At 35.8% G+C, this 12,908-nt stretch overlaps 1 pseudogene; it reads left to right on the top strand.

The window, feature by feature from the left end:
* Positions 1-11,536, top strand: part of LOC144244148 (heterogeneous nuclear ribonucleoproteins A2/B1-like) — a 58,176-nt pseudogene extending 46,640 nt beyond the window's left edge.
* The last annotated feature ends 1,372 nt before the right edge of the window (positions 11,537-12,908 follow it).

Below are 12,908 nucleotides of genomic sequence, written 5' to 3'. Positions count from 1 at the left end.
TTCTTTTTTAAGTGTCATAGTGGTATATAGGAAAGAAGATTGCAAAGATTATACAACTTTCAGGCATTTAGGGCTTCAATGAACAAACAGCTTTATTTGCATCAGATAAAAATTAGACAGTATTAAAAGTATGTTTACCACTAGTTTGTATGCACACTTTAAGGTAGAATGTGCTTACACCTCATTTTATCAACACTATAACCGTTTGGGAGATGTCTTAATTGGAGCACTTCTCAAAGAATGGAGTCCTTTTGAGTAATTGAGGGCATTGTGCACATAATGTTTATGGAGAGAATTAATCCTTTTGCTGTAAAATGTGAATTTCTTAAATAATAAACTGGTAGCAATGTGTAGGGCAATGTAAAAGGAATTTTTGCCACTAGCCATTTGTTTAAGCCTTAGGTCTCAGTTTCCAATGTGTAAAATTAAAGACAAGCCAAAAGCCGGGGTTCATCTGAGCTGTTATGTTAATCTATCTTTATAAAACCTGCAGAAAGATTTATCTGTTCATTATATGTCTTTGAAATTCACAATTGCACTTCTTTATTATTTCCTTCATTTGTTCATTTACCCCACAAGTTTTGCTTGACTGTTGTCAAGCTCTGTCCTTAGTTCTGGAGACTCGGTGNTCTCATTTAGCTTACAGTCTAGTGAGTGAGGCAGACAATAATAAAAGAATGACAGAAGTAAACATGACCTTGAAATGATGGTGAATACCATCATGAGCGATTACATGGAGCTGAGGTTTGCATATTACCTAGTAAAGAACATGGATAATAATAATGCTGAGAGCTAAGAGGCAGAATTAAAGATAGGAGGAGGCTGGAGTCAGGACTGGCACAAGAGCAAAATCTTGATTGATAATGATATGATTTAATAAAAGACCAATTTGTTTCAAAAACAGGATCTTGTGATCTTTCTATCTCTAAACATAGTTTATAGACATATATCGATGTGCCTAATAGTTCAAAAGTTGCCCTTTTCACCTTTGTTTCTTTTCCTTGAATTATTACTATTTTTTAGCATGTTAAAGGGTTGATAATCACTAAAACACCACTTATTTTAGTACTAGCCAAGGATGAGTTAATGCCACTATTTTACATTGATGATTATGTGATTGGCCTTTTCTTGACATTTTCCATGGTGCCTGTATTTGCTACAAAGGTAAAAAAGAGAAGTTGATCCATTGACTTTCCTCTTTGTAGGCCTGGCAGAGGAGGCTTACCCCTGATGTGGTCATCAACACCATAAATAGTCAAAGATACGTTAATTGGAATATTCTTAAGGAATGAAGTTTCTGGGTAATTGAAGTCATATGTGTATGCACTGTTTATGATGTGAATCAATAAATGCTTTCATAGTAAATCCTCACTTTCTAATAGCACCACAGAGAGAGAGTGCTTGTGACAAATTTGCTCATCTCTTTTTCATTTAGGAGCTGATCTAATGATTTAGAGTCATTGCTCTGTCCTTATAAAATTTAACAGATATTGCATTGTACTCTTAAGGAAGTTTTATCAATAACATTTTTAGTTTCAGAGTTGAACAGCTCTGCTAATACTTAATGAACTCTAATGAAAAATGAGTATGCAGGAAACTTCTTTATGAAAATTAGAACCATATAGCAATCTTTATGTATTTAAGAAACAGAAAACAAACTCTGATGATATGAGGAGATAATAATGGTGCAATAACGCATTTCCCAGAATGGCAGCTAGTGATAGCTGTAAATGGCCTTCGGTAGAAGAAAGAAAACACACTGCTCCAATCAATACACAGATAGTCTGTAATGTAAAGATTAGGATCAGAATATTTAAAAATTTAATACTTTGCCACTCCATATAGCACTTTGGAAGTCAATATCTTTGGAAACCTGGTCCATTTCCCTTCTTTGAGAGCATTATATATTTAAGGTTTTTAAATTATTTATCTAGCCCATGTGATTAAAAATGAAAAAAGTTAGCCCATCCATTATCTTCTGCAGCTGCTGTCTGGATATTAGTCTCCCCCACCCCCTTAAATCTGTGGGGTTTTTTTCTTTTTATCCTGTAAAGGAAACTCAATAGATACATTAAGAGAGCCAAAGAAAACCTTATCTACTTGCTAACATCAGAGAATGTTGCTGTTTAAACAGTGAGCAAGGATGGCTGTGTATGAACAATATACTCAAATATTTTCACTCAATTGTATTATTTTCAGATCTGATAGTCAAAAATATGATGTAGTTAAATGGCAACAAAGCATATGTCTCTTTTCCTGACCAATTGTATTTGTGGGATTTATTTATCTTTTTAAAAATTTGTTCTGAAAGTTACTCCAAAGTCAACCCTTTGAGAATAGGAACATTTTTTAATTAAATTATTTTAAGCCTTCCTCCCTTTACTGTCATGAAGAGAAGGCGCATATTTAAATAAAGTGGAGAATTCTTTTAAAAATAGTCACCACATTCAATGTAATTTCTCATACCAGTTTAATTTTATGGTTATCAATTTTCCATCCTATGAAGGTTTTATTTGCTTATGGACATCCTTTAAATTTTACTGATATCAGAATTGTTGGTTTTCCAAATGTGTTATTCACTGTGGATTACAACCTATGACTTTTATTATTTCCTCTGAGAGTTTCTACTATTAAGGGTGAAATGAGTTTGTTTTATAATCTTTACATGTCTTTTTATTTCTCCACGCACATACTCAGTAACCTTTTTGTTCTCATTTAAACATAGAAATATTTAAAATATCTAAAGAGAATATTGGAAAATATGATGTATCTATAACATAAAGACACTTAACAATATTCACACATGAGAAAGACAAGGGAATATTTTATATCCCTTTAAGTAAGCTAAAAGACTTTGGAAAGAAATTCCTTACATTATTCCATAGATATTCTTCTCTTGTTTCACGGAGACCCTATCATGCCACTTGGCTCTCAGGAATGTGGATTATTACAGCCTCAGTGCATTGGTTACAATGGAGAGCCAGTCTTTGCTCAGTTTAAAACCCACGTTCATTCCAAGATTCACATGTGTTTTTCTGCTTTCTCTGAAGGAGAATAAGCAAGAGAGTAGGAAGAGAATCCAAGCTAAGATTCTGGGTGTGTCCACTGGTTATGAACAGAGTCCTTAAAGAGCAACAGTGAGCTGTGTGTTGTACTTCTTGGGAGCATTGTGCTCAAATATGTATGTTTTGTGGAGCTGAGTTTTTGGCACAATACGGACTTTGAGCATTCTAATGATGTCAGGCCAATAGGGAGAATCTTCAGAAGATTTTACTGTTTCTTTTATCCTAAATCTAATTCTGTTGCAAGCAAACAGTTGATTTTCAGTTGTTCTTGAGATCAGATTCTGGCTGAGACTAGAAGGATAAATGTGGTGCTTCCAACACTGCCATTTTATGATTTATAAAATGATGGAATGTATGGTGAAAACAGACAGCTAGATACTGGAATCCAACTGCAATTACACAGGATTGCCATTGTGTGACCCTCCAGTTGGTCTCATACCTTCTGAAATGGGTCCTTTTCATGGATTGTTCCGCTGCAGTAGCAGGTTACGTGAAGAATGGTATTTTTGAAGGACAGTATTAACAATTGGAAATAAATGACTGAGGGGCACCTGGCTGGCTCAGTAGATGGAGTATGTGACTCTTGATCTCAGGGTTGTGAGTTTGAGCCTCGTGTGGAGTATAGAGATTACTTAAAATCTTTAGTGGCATGATAATGGGACATATGTTCTTCCTATATGGTGAACATGACAATTGTAGGTCATAAAGTTTAATATTTAAAAAGATTTAGATATAAGGTTACAATTTATTAAGGGTGGAAGAAGTGTCCTTAGTCAACCTGAACACTTGATTTTTGGTCTTACTCAATTTTACTTTACTTCTTTTGGAGCCGGCTAGATTTTTCTAGATCTGTTTTAATATATGTCTGACAGTATTCTTGTTGAATCTGGATTGCCTTAGAGTATTGCAGTCTCGCATCTGGATCATAATTACTCTTTATTAAATACTCTTATTCAAGGCAGTCTAAGCACCCAGCATTTATATATATCTTAGCATTCATGCAACCCAATTATCTCCAGGATCTACCAGCCTCTATGTACAATAAGATCATGATATTAATAAAGAAAGTTTGATGGCTTCTTAAATGCACTATAGATTATCAATTGCCTTTCAAAAATTTCCCAAGTCATTAAAAATAATAAGGGCTAGCATTTATCAAGTTATTTTAATATGTGCATGACACTGCTAAATGCTGTGTACACTTTCAAATTTCATGCCTCAAGTCTAAGAAGCAGGCAGTGTCATTATCCTCTCTTTGGAAATAAACACAGTCATAGAGGATTTAAATACCTTAAATTTTGTAAAAAAAAAAAAATCTGGTAATAAGACAAGAGGATTGGAACTCAGTTCTTCATAACCCAGGTGCTGGTGATTTCCAACTCTTAATATGCTATTTTGTGGAGATGTTTCACATTTACTTTCAAATAGGTCTTTCATGTTCCTTGCCATGCTCTTCTTTTTTATGTTGGTTTTGGAAATATTACTTGCAGTAGATGGTAAGTTACCTTGCTGGTCTTGATCAGTGTCCTCTGTGAGAATCCTGCCTCACTCACCATTTCGGTGAGATGGAGCTCCAGAACTCTTGCATTGCCCTAAGACACTGGGCTCCCTTGTTTCCTTTTTAATTCTGTAGCTTTCCCCCCGCCTCCCCTTGCTTTCTAATTTGAGTATTTTCTATTTGCCTGCCAGGTTATTCTGTGTTCCTGTGATCTGCCTTTTGTTCTGCTCTCATCACTGGAGGGCTATTTTATTAGTGGAAGACTTTTGTTAGAGTATTAAAGTATAATTTTCAAAAAGTTAAAAAACATGACTCTCATAACAATGTAAAATGAATATGTCAATTTTTATTCAACTCTAATGAAAGAACCAGCAAGATATTAAACCTGGTTTGAAGAAGAATTTGAGGAACTGGGATTTTTATAGTTTTCCAGTTAAAGAAATGCAGAAATAAATTTGCTAATTAGTACATGACTGATTAATGGTTAATATCTGCTAGACGAGAGAGTAACCTTTGATTACTTTTACTCCTGGCCAGAAATCATTTGAATTGCTATTGTTGAAGAATCATTTGCAACTCTCTTAGACAAGAATAATGTGCATGACTATCAGTTCTATAAAAATTAATTTCTAATACTATACAATTGTGAAATATTCTGATTAGTACATTTGTGATCAAAGTTGTCCACCCTAGACAATGAGACAGTCCTCAGGAAGGGTGAGCTACTCCCAACACTATACTTAAAATATTCCCAATAATCTCTCTTCCTGTTTCTAAGTTCTGGATAAATTTTCTTTTTTTTTTTATTGGTTTTTTAATTTTTTTTTTTATTTTTGAGAGAGAGAGAGACCGCGTGAACAGGGGAGGGTCAGATAGAGGGAGACACAGAATCCGAAACAGGCTCCAGGCTCTGAGCTGTCAGCACAGAGCCCGACGGGGAGCTCAAACCCACGAACCATGAGATCATGACCTGAGCCGAAGTCAGACGCTGAACCAACTAAGCCACCCAGGCGCCCCTGAGTTCTGGATAAATTTTCATGATAAGTTTGTCAGGCTGAAATATGGCTGAAAAATGCATCCTCTATTGTGCAGAAACATGGATGTAATGACAAATTCCCTATAGATCTAGTAAGGATTCTCCTGTCTAATGAAGATCAGACTTAGTTTGTTTTCGTTTTTTTCTGTTTTCCATTTTATGATAACTGGCCTATGGTCTACAGTGTTGCTCTCGTATAAAATGTAAACTCAGAGTTAACTTAGATAAGAATATTTTTCTACTGTTCAGGGTGACAGGGGACCTTTCTCCAACCAAAATTTGGAAGCACATGACTAAGATGGGAAACAAGTGGACTGAATTTTGTCTTTTATTTTAGGTTTTTTTTTTGTTTTGTTTTGTTTTTTTATAGGCTCTCAAAAACTAAAAGGAACCAACTTTGGGTATGTTTGGGGAATGAAATTCTAATGACCCTCAACATCAAACCAATTGAAGAAATAAATTCAGAATAAGGATCGCAAACTGAGATTTTGAAGACAAATGAACAACTCTTTTGATTAGAATATATACTGAACCAAAGAAAAGATCATTTTTAAAATTTATTTCAAACTGGCTAGCCAGGACTTGCATACACATTTTTCTAACTAGAAATGTTTTGCTCTTTTTTCTTGGTAACACATTAGAAGCTTTAAAATATTTGTTGAATTTTAGTGCTAATGAAAGCCAAAAAAACTATAAGATAATACCATTTCTTATTTTCAATGAAAATTTTATCAACTATATTGTTTTGAATTATATTTGGTTTTGTTGGTTTTTTTCCCCCATTTTCCCCCCTCTTCCACTGGCTGCTACCATATTGGAATATAATAGCCTTAGGATCCTTTAGAATTTCACCCAAAATTCTAAGCTATAAGAAAAGCAAATTTAACAATGAGAAAAGCACATAATAGTTAAATATTATGGATTTGTTTAATAGATATGTAGCCATTCAAAGTATTTATCATGTATGAATTGAGGAAGCTTAAAAATTTTTCGTCTTCTTTATTGATGCATACTATCCAATGTCAGTGTTGAAAATAATCAAGATTTCTGTCTCCATTGATGTTAACGATTTTTTTCTGGTAAAACTTTGAGAAAATTTACATGTTTTGCTTTCTTTCTTCACATACAAACTATCACGGATTTAATTTGGAATGTGTATTTAGGTGTTTTTCCTTCAAACCATTTTTTGAGTCATGGAGGGAGGAATTGGTAAACTTGGATATTATTAATGTTAAGTGAGCCACACAATATGCTTTCTCTTCAGTAGCATGCACACCATGGGGTCATTCTACTTAGCTGATGACACATAATGTGTTTTTTCTTTGAAACCTGTTAAGGAAAACCTATTAATCCCGTCATCCTAATACAGTCTACTGAGTATTTTTACCAAAAAGAAAAGATGCATATAATAGGATTTTCATATTTCCAGGTGTCTCAGAAAAAGAGTAAGATAGCAACAGCTTTCCCTTACTAGTCAGTGGTTGAGAAGATAACAAAGTGGCATGTAGAAAAATGATGAAGAAATGAAAAATGTAACCAACTCTGGACTGGACCATGGAGGAAAACAGAGAGCAGAGTGTAAGGAAGTAGGAACTGTTATCAGACATTCTAATATGATAAGCTCTAAATTGCCATTAAAAAACCAAAACAAATAGTGTCTAAAATTCTAAAGGAACAAAGGTCCGCATGCTGAGAAGTGATATATTCTCAAGAGATACTCTGTTTTGGAAATACTTCTGAAATATTTTCTTAAACAGGTTTTCTTACACATGGAGCATTGATTTTGGTATTCATAGCTTATATTCTAGTGTTAGTCAAACAGAGAGGGAACAGTGAAGAATTCAAAACAAATTTTTAAAATATTTTGATACCTTTAATATTGCTGTGACAGAAACTTCTGGACAGAGAATGTGGAAGATAGGATATTCTCACATATACACACACTTGGTGTCCCAGTTCACCCATCCCTCCTCCCAGGCACATTGAACATCATCTTGATGACTTTATTCAAAATATTTTATGAAATATTTGATGTGAAAGATTGATTCAGCTATAATTTAAAGTTTGGCAAATGACCACAAACAGAAACATGTATTAATAGTAAAAACTAATAAAACAATATTAAGTTGAAATTTTGACGCTTACTCAGTAGTTGCTCCATGTACAGTTCAGTGTGAAGAGCATTGCACATTAGAGGCAATTACATTTTTCAGAATAAAAGGAGTTCTAATTCCTGATCCTTGTGCTCATTTGTTTCAAGGCTTGCTCAGCTGCAAAATGTAACCAGAGATTTAATAACTAGTGTTACCCTGGGAGGATGCTTTAGGAATAAATTTAGGAAAAAAAAAAAAATATATATATATATCTTTACATCCTCTACATAAATGGAAGCTTTCTCTCTTGCTTAGGAACAGACTGATAGAGAGCTTATTCACTTTACAGGCACTTACACACTGCAGCATAGCTCTTTCAGCCATCATCTAAAATAGCTCTCCTCCAAGGGCACCTGGGTGGCTCAGTCAGTTAAGCGTCCCAACTCTTGATTGCGGCTCAGGTCATGATCTCATGGTTCATGGGTTCAGGCCCCGCGTCAGGTTCTGTGCTGGCAGAGAGAAGCCTGTTTGGCATTCTCTGTCTCCCTTTCTCTCTGCTCTTCTCCCTCTTTCTAAAATACATAAATAGACATTTAAAAATAAAATAAAATAGCTCTTTACCAAACCAATCTTTGTTTTTTCTTACAAGCTGTTTCAGAGTTACCTGAGTGTCAGGGAGTTGACGAATGATGTGTAGAAAACCCAGTTAATGGATGAACAAAACATGGAAGACACAAGCTCTGATTCCAGAGAATAGAAATGAAAAATAATATTTAATTTGAAATACATGAAGCTCCCATAGTTCAGTATGAAGAGATGGAACAAAAGATATATTTTGAGTTTTGTGTAAACTCTTGGAAGGCACTCTTGTTATCAATAAAAATATATGTGATATTTGATTTAATTCTGGGCGACAGATCATCATCACTTTTTCTTCCCTTCCTCTCCTTGTTCCTCCTGCCTCCTCCTTTTCCTCTTCCTTCTCCTCTTCCCCTCTTCCTTCTCTTCCTCCTCATTTTCCTTGTTCTTTTCCTTCTCCTCCTCCTTCCCATCCCCCTCTGTCTCCCTCACCTACAAGTAGCCTAAAGACTCCCTTGCTTACTCTTCCTTTCTCCCCTCTAGTCTCCATAGTCCTTTCTCCATTTAATCTCCTACACACATAATCCTACCTAATCTCTTCTCTGAGGACTTGAACACACGGAATGTTCTAATTTCCAGCCCAAATGGCATAATCCTAATAGCCTGTACTCTAAGAGAGGTGCTAGCAGTATCATAGATACTCATTTTATCTCTCTCTCCTCATTTCATTTTGCATCCCTCCTTAATATCATTGCCAATACTGCCTCATGTCTCTAAATGTGGACTTTGGTTCAGCCCTTCAGAGAATAAAACCTCCACTTTCCATAGGCATGGAGGAAAGACAGTAGCCTCACCATGGAGGAGACCAAGAGTCTAAGAGAATCTAATTCAGAGATTCTACTTATTTCTCCACTCCAGATACCGCTTTATGGACTGAGATTTAGCCTATTTCTTATTGCTTATCTCCATTCTCATTCTGCCACCTCCTTTTAACTCATAAACATATGCAAATACATAGGTGTATACATGCCTACATTCACACACACAGGCAGTTAGGGTTCAGTCCATTTATTGTACTAAAACTATTGCCACCAGTCTATCCTCTATGTCTCACCAAAAATTATATTTATGTCATTTTTTATTTTAGTCATCCAGTCTTTAATTCAACAAACATTTATTGATTATCCACTATGAACTAAGATTTGAGCTCAGTGCTGAGGATACACATAAGCAGAACTAGTCTCTCTTCCCCATGATATTTATAATCTAAATGGATAGACAGATGTCTATTGAATAAATGTAAAATCACACTGGTTGATGTCTTTACAAGTCTTGGATGCAGAGATCTATGGCCTTTTGAGGTTTTATAACATGATATTTGACTAGGGAAGTTAGGGGAGTAGTGAATGAGTTGTTATTTGAAGAAAGGAAGATCAGTTAAGAGTATTCCATAAGGCAAAAGGCTGATGCCAAAGGTGGGTAGCAGTGGTTTACTGATTCCAACTCCAGGGAGGAGGCAGGAAGTAAGGAGGAGTGATAGGGTTAGGAGGTGGCAACTAAGGTTGGGGTTGGGGGTGGTACAGGGATGGAGGACACCTACTATACTGTCAGATTAGATGGAGCATTTATGTGATGACTGCTGTTGATAATATGGGTGTTGAAGAACTCTGGGCCATCCTCACATCACTTTTATGGAAAGGTTTCATAAGAAATATTATTGTCCATTTCATTTTAGTATTATGTGTCCTTAGACCACATCTAGGATTCTGCTAGTTTTGAAATGGGTTTTTTTCTGTAAAGTCAGCTGAGTAAGTTCTATCTTAGATGCTGTGGAGTTATTTAAAATTTTACATATAGGTGGTCTCAAAATGGAGGTAAGGTCACCTCCAGCCCAACTTTGGGCATCACTGCTGTAGGTAGGGAAGAGGGGTGATGATCCAAAGGAATGGGAGCAGCTGAAAAACTGTTGATTGGCTACAGATGATAGTTAAAGAGAATATCTTGAAAATGGGGCACACTTACAGATTGGGTGTAATGAGACTCCCTCTGCCCAAATCTGGGGGGTTTGTTTTTGTTTCTTATATTTTATAAAGAAGACAATGCCCCCCCCCCTTTAAAAATACTTATTTATTTATTTTGGGAGAGAGAATCCTAACTAGGCTCTGTGCTGCCAGTGCAGAGCCTGATGAGGAGCTCGAACCTATGAACTGTGAGATCATGACCTGAGCTAAAATCAAGAGTCCGATGTTTAACTGACTGAGCCACCTAGGTACCATAGGGGTTTTGGTTTTGTGACTTACTCTTGTGTGGAAGAGGTAGATACAGCAATGTGTGCTGGGATGGGATCACACAAGGTGGTTAGGCATATAGTGGAACCAAAGAGAACTGTTTCTAGAGAGGACTCTGTAAAGCCTGGTGACCATCTAACAGTGAAGAAAATTTTCCGTGATGGTATTAGTGAGGATACAGAAGAATGTATTTTGAGAGAGTACTTTGAAAAGATATAGCAAGTACTGAAACTGTAGAAGTTGCAGAAGACAGGCAGAGTGGAAAAAAGAGATTGCTTTTGTAATGTTTGATGATCATGATGCAGTAGATAAAATTATCATTTAGAAATACCACACTATTAATGAGCATAATTGAGAAGTGAAAAAGGCCTTTTCTAAATAAGAAATGCAGTCTGCTGGATCACAAAGAGGTTGAGGAGGTGGATCTGGCAACTTTATGGGTCATGAAGGCAACTTTGGATGCAGTGATAACTCTGGTAGAAGAGGAGACTATGGTGGTAGAGGTCATGGCAGCAGAGGTAGTTACAGAGAAGATGATGGTGGCAACTATGGTGATGGTCCTGGTTATAGTAGTAGAGGAGGCTGTGATGGGGTGGACCAGGATATGGAAACCAAGGAGGCAAATGTGGTGGTGGTGGTAGTGGAGGATATTGTGGTTACAATGAAGGAGAAAAATTTAGAGGTAACTACAGTGGTGGTAGGAACTATAATGATTTGGGGAATTATAGTAGACAACAGCAATCAAATTATGGACTCATGAAGGAGGGCAGTTTTGGTGGAAGAAGCTTGTGAGTCCCTATGGTGATGGTTATGGATCTGGTGGTAGAAGTGGTAGATATGGTTGCAGAAGATTCTTCAAACAAACAGTGTCAGAAGAAAAGGGTTATAGTTCTCAACAGGAGAGAGAGTTAAGAGTTGTCAGGAAAGCTGTGGATAACTTTGAGACAGTTGTCCCAAATACATTAGAGAAACTGTAGAAATCTGCCACAGATGGAACAATGATCCATACTCAGAGAAGTTAATGTAGCTTAAACAGGAAACCCTTCTTGTCCAGGCCATAGTTTGCAAAAAGTGTAACTATTGGTTAATGCAATGTAGTGTCAATTAGATGTACATTCCTGAGGTCTTTTATCTGTTGTAGCTTTTCCTTTTTCTCTTCATTATGTCTTTTCATTACATTTCATTGTCCTGTAAATTGTGGTAGCTTTACTAGGAATAAAAAATTAAGGAATTTTTAACTTAAAAAATAAAAATAGAATAAAATTTATATATGGGACGTTTCACATAATAAAGTGTCTTGGGACACTTTAAATGCTTGCTATCTTAAATAATTGGAACATTATGTGTAGAAGAGTCTATTGGTTGTAGAGCTCAGAAACAGAGCTACTGAGTAAAAGCTTCAAGGAGTACAGCTTACTCTCAACATAAACAGGAGCAAAACAGACAGACAGGAACATGTTGTCATTGACTTTCAAACTCTTAAAATGGAATTGACTGGCTCAGAATAAATTTTCCATAAATGGAAATACCAGGGAAAAGAATCATTAATGGGGCATATTTTATGCATTTTGGGTGGGGTCATGAAGTAGGAAATATTAATATAATAGATATAAGTTGAACCAGATAAACTCAAAGATCATCCACTTCTTTGATTCTATAAATTGAACCTCTTTAACTATTTTGGTGCTCTAATTCAATTGGAGCCACTCAAAAAATCACCACCATTCTTTGCTAGCAGCCTAGGTGATTCCTTTGCCTGAGACCTAAAATTTGAATGAGTTGGATGTTGTTCTTTTCTTTTTCTTTTTTTAATGCAAAGTATGTTTTTGATTTGTAAATGAACTCAGAGGCACAGCAATGGACATTGAAATTATTATTTTTTTAATGAAATAAAAATAGAGCTGACAGCTAAAGAACTTTCACAGCAGTTATTATTATGTGTTATTATTAGCAGCAGCATGTGGTGACATTTTAGGCTCCAAATCCACAGAAATATATCCTAGATCATGGGTATTCCAGATGCTAGGGGGAAGAAAACTGAAATGCTGCTGTCTGGCTTCACATGAGAGAAGTTTTAAAAAATGAAATAAGAAATCTGATAATTTTGTACCAGGCAGTGGAGACTGATTTATCTCTATCCCTAGGGGTTGAAAGGTTAACAATGGGATTTTTCTACAAATGTAGATATCAGCCACCAAGAACACTACTCAGAATATGCTGAGGAATGTATTTGACTCCTTAAGCTGTATGAAATCTGTCACATTATTAGTGACTTAATGGGAGGATATACCATATTTTATGGATTTAGTCAGCTTGGATCCCCTGAAACACAGCTTTGAATAAAAATGA

This window comes from Crocuta crocuta, unplaced genomic scaffold, assembly GCF_008692635.1.
Source record: "Crocuta crocuta isolate KB4526 unplaced genomic scaffold, BGI_CrCroc_1.0 scaffold597, whole genome shotgun sequence".
Classification (NCBI taxonomy): Eukaryota; Metazoa; Chordata; class Mammalia; order Carnivora; family Hyaenidae; genus Crocuta; species Crocuta crocuta.
The sequence above is the reverse complement of the archived record's forward strand: the minus strand, read 5'-3'. Positions and strand labels throughout refer to the sequence as shown.